Here is a 4,839-nt window from a genome sequence, read left to right on the forward strand (position 1 = left end):
TCAATCTACGGCGTGATGCAGCAGCAGCCGGTTGCTGCCAAGGGGCAGTGCTGTTTTTGAAAAAAAATACGACATAAGACATATCCTTAGAAAAACCTGTGTAAAATATTCATTTTTCATGGTATTGACTATGTAAGGCTTTATGCTTTGTCCCCACAGTGTAGTTGTCTGCATGGAAACAAACAGGAATGGTAAGAGCTTACCGTTACTGACACATGTATTACTCTATAATCTATTTCTACCCTCTTTCAATAATCAGTGAAGCCAATAGTAGACTAAATAATAGAAACACCTTTGTGTATAGTTCAATATAGTTAGAACAGAAACACTACATCTTCCAAAATGTGATCATACAGTTGAATTGCCACTTCTCTTAAATTGTTTAAACAAACTGAATTCCTAAGAATTTCATATGACTTGACTTGCTTGACTTTCATCACAGTAACTTGAGACTTGCTTGTGACTTGGACATGTGTGACTTATTCCCATCCTCTGGTGGCGGGTAACACCTTCACTCTCACTAGCCACTTTGGCGGATTGAAAAATTGTGGTCTTCTCAAAAGGCATCTGCAATAAAAAACACATTGCAATGTGACACTATGACATTACAACTCCCATGAGTACTTCCTGCATTAGTCAAGCTGTTGCGCAAGTGACAGACAACACTGTAAGTGATGACCACCGTTATCTTTGCCCCATCCGATTCTCCCTCACTCAAGTCATTCCCAGAACTTCTTGGGCATTCATCCTTCTTTTGCTCCGATCTATCTATTGTCATATCTATCTATCAAATTTATAGCTCTAGCTTGTGAAATAGCAGCCTGCTTGTTAAAAGATGTCTAAATAATAGCTGTTGCTAGGCAACCGGTGCAAATGTTGAGCGCAGCAGTAAACAGCTGTTTCTATGAGGGGCTAAAAATGACCCCTCAGCAGTTCTAGGTATAAATATCTGTACCATTTTTCATTTAGTCTATAGCAACATCACCTTCACTGTCTGTACCTCTGTGTGTGTATATTGTGTAGGCTGCCTCTCTCCCCTCTCTCTCCTGCCATCCCTCTCTTTTTCTCTCTGTTGCTCTCTTGCCCTCTCTCTCTCTCTCTCTCTCTCTCTCTCCCCCTCGCTCTCTCGTCGTCTCTCTCTCTCTCTCTCTGTTCCTCTCTTGCCCTCTCTCTCTCTCTCCCTCTCTCTCCCTCTCTCCTTCACCCCCAACCGGTCGAGGCAGATGGCCGCCCACCCTGAGCCATGCTTCTGCTTGAGGTTTCTGCCTCTTAAAAGGAAGTTTTTCCTTGCCTCATAGATCATAAGGTTCTTATTTATCCCACAACCCCTGAAATTCACTAGATTAATAAACCAATTTTAGGAAAGTCATGAAATGAGAGATATAAGGATTTTATTTTCACGGAGATGCATGCATTTGAAAAAGCCAGGTGGGTTAAAATGACCCCTTGGCCCTTCTAGTCAGCCTCTCCTTGACTCTCACATTCACATATAAGATGTAAAAAGTTGTTTTTCAGAATTTGGTCAGACAAAAATAATGTGTTCGCCTTTGCTCTTTGTTTCAAAAACTTTTTTGTAAGGGAGGTTTTTCTTGTTTGAGATTTATACATTATCATCCTGTCAAAATGATAAATAAGCAACTGTTTGATCTTAGTGACCGAACCATGGGTGGAGCTTATGTATACTGACACAGGATGACAGTCAGTTTTTTTTGGGGTTGCTAGCTGGAGGGACACTACTCTTTTCTGTACACTTAGGGGTCCAAGCACCAATGCATTTTGATTTAGAATTCGCAAACCACACATTTATTTTTCAAATACTTTATATCTACTCATTTGGTACGTTGAGCTGCATCACCTGATACAGACAACGCCCATGTCAATTTCGCACTGGTCTATTAACTCAGAGACTTCAGAAAGGTGACAAAAGATTATTTGGGACCACACATGCCATTTTTATTGTTTGAAATTTTTATTTTGCACTATATTTTTGCACTTTAATTTTTGTCTGTGCAGATTAAGGTGTGTTAAAGCCAAAGGCAGCTGCGTTTGGAAGATACCAAAAGACTTTTTGCCTCTCATTCAAGAGGCTTCTTCAGTCCTGAACTGAAGAAGCCTCTTGATCTGCGTATGTTATTTTTGAATTACAATATATTTTACTGAAAGCTGACACAAAATTAGGTGCACCACCCCTTGATGTGATCAAAATATACCATGACAAATTTGGTGCAAATACAACCATAGATAAATGCGTTTTTTTGTATTTTGGTGCAAAATATTATTAAATCCATCAATCTGTGGAGATGCCATTAATAGATATTGAATATTATATTAATAATAATTCATAATTGTATAATTTAAATAAATGAAACCAGATTTTGTGTGCCCATGCAATAAACAGTATCTTGCAGTATTTACATACAAATTCTGGTGAAAATTGGATGATGTTTAATGTATTATAGGAATTTAGAATTAAGAAATTATGTAACTGATGCTGTGATCTCATTATGGTATCACACACCCACAATTCTAGAGGGCAGCCTGTTTCCTGTTTTTGTAGCTGGACTTAACTGAAATTACAAAATGAAGCCAAGACCAAACCTTATATTATATATACCATTTATATTAGATTACACATGTAGGCTGATTAGTAAATAATAATATTACATTTCATCACAAGGACGATCAATGTCATGTTTCTGTCTTTGGAAAGTGTGTTTAATGGCGTCGCTATCAACAATTCTTACACTCTGCCTGTATCAGTTGTTCTGCTGACACTTTCTCTTCGTTTACTCAGTGGAGCCTGTAAATGTTGCAGGTCTATAGTTTAGTATTTATTGGGTCTCTATGCCAGCTGGATGACGCGGGTTCAAATCTCAAGCTGGGCATGGTGCACTGTATGATTCACATAGTTAATCTGTATTTTTATACAAGTTACAAGAGTAAACCTGTGAATATTAGAGATGTTCTAATATCAAATGATCACATTGAAGCTAATCAGCGGATAATAGTGTGATGTTTCATTAGACACTGTTTAAATATGGGTTTAAACATTGCTAGGTAATACTCACACCAATAGTTGTATCATGAGATAAAGCTGAGTAATGAAATGTTTTAATGCATTATATACTGTATATCATTTTAAACAAAGATATGCTGCTACCTCTCAATTTATTGTCACCAGACGCCAGCATTCACATGCCAAGCTCCCTGCTGTGGTCGGCAATAACACAACAGAGGTAAAATAAAAGAAATGATGCCAAGGATGTTTCAACTTCTCGAATCATGGATGGACCCCCCCCCAAAGAATCGCCACCTTAGGCACACAGTGGAGGCGTTAGTATGTCCCTGTGATCCTGGGACCTGTGTTGACCAGGGCAGTAGCCCCTGGTAGGCTCTCCCAAGGCAAATTAGTCCCACAAGAGGGGCCAGATTAAGAGCAGGGTTTCCGTTACGTACGCTGCAAAATTATTGCCACCACTTCTTCAGAATTTCATGAAATGTCATGAAGACACAATTACATGACTCTGCAAAGGCTTTTAGTTTGACAGGACAGTGAAGACACGTCGGTGGAACACTTAATCTTTCGGCAACACCGGAGTGCTGGCGACACGCATCCAAGCATAGGCAGGGAGACAGAGTAAGGAGAAAGGCAGATTTAACAAGTTAACATTAAGTTAGATAAATTGTACAGTTTAAAAGAACATTCACCATTAACATTGAACAAACAATTTGGCCGATAAACCACACAGTATTAAAATAGAGACAAAAAACTGCCGTTGAAAATCAATTGGTATGAACTGTCATCCAAGCTGTGTGCGTGCGTTACACAAGAGAGCTCTAGCCAGTGCGCTTGTGCCAGATATAAATGAGATGGGCAGATGCAAGCTTTTACAAAATAAGGCAAGCTTTGGTTGTTCTACTTGTGTTACTCAAATCCAGAAACTGCATACTGTGTCACTGGCCATATTGGAAAGCAGCCTGTATGACCCGTTCACAAGGTGCAGAAATACTTTCACTTTCCATTAAAGGCGTTTTAAAGCCTATTTAGTCTGTACAGAAAATGTAGGCTACATACTGTATAACAATCAGATGTTCACTGGATTGATTCTGCCTAAAATAGCAGAATCCTGTCAGTGTGTAGAGCATGGTCTTTTCTTTTCCTCTAATTCGCTTGGTTGCTACTTGTTTTTTAGCAATATCCGACAGGAATTAATTTCATTGAAAGATGCTGGTGAATCTGATCTTTGCTTTCAGTCAGGCTACCAGCTGTTATTTATTCAGGAAAAAAATGATTTTTGAGCTCAATTCAATTTTATTTATATAGCGCCAAATCACAACAGTTATCTCACAGCGCTTTTCATAAAAGAGCAGGTCTAGACCGTACTCTGTGATGTTATTTACAGAAGCCCAACAGTTCCCACCAAGAGCAGCACTAGGCGACAGAGGCAAGGAAAAACTTCCTTTTAAGAGGCAGAAACCTCAAGCAGAACCATGGCTCAGGGTGGGCGGCCATCTGCCTCGACCGGTTGGGGTTGAGGGAGAGAGGGAGAGAGAGAGAGAGAGGGCAAGAGAGGAACAGAGAGATAAAGGGGGAGAGAGAGAGAGAAAGAGAGAGAGAGAGGGCAAGAGAGCAACAGAGAGAAAAAGAGAGGGATGGAAGGAGAGAGAGGGGAGGGAGGCAGCCTACACAATATACACACAGAGGTACAGACAGTAAAGGTGATGTTGCTATAGACTAAATGAAAAATGGTACAGATATTTATAGTAGTGTTAATGATAATAATCGTAATGTTAATGATTATAATAACAATAATAATAATAGGACTAGTAACAATAGTT

General features: G+C 39.4%; 1 protein-coding gene across 1 annotated transcript in view; it reads left to right on the plus strand.

The window, feature by feature from the left end:
* LOC123963799 (biotin--protein ligase-like) overlaps nucleotides 1-4,839 on the plus strand; it is a 65,362-nt gene that overhangs the window by 56,805 nt on the left and 3,718 nt on the right. The gene's annotated exons all lie outside the window — the stretch shown is intronic.

The sequence above is a fragment of the Micropterus dolomieu genome, linkage group LG23, assembly GCF_021292245.1.
Source record: "Micropterus dolomieu isolate WLL.071019.BEF.003 ecotype Adirondacks linkage group LG23, ASM2129224v1, whole genome shotgun sequence".
NCBI classification, from domain to species: domain Eukaryota; kingdom Metazoa; phylum Chordata; class Actinopteri; order Centrarchiformes; family Centrarchidae; genus Micropterus; species Micropterus dolomieu.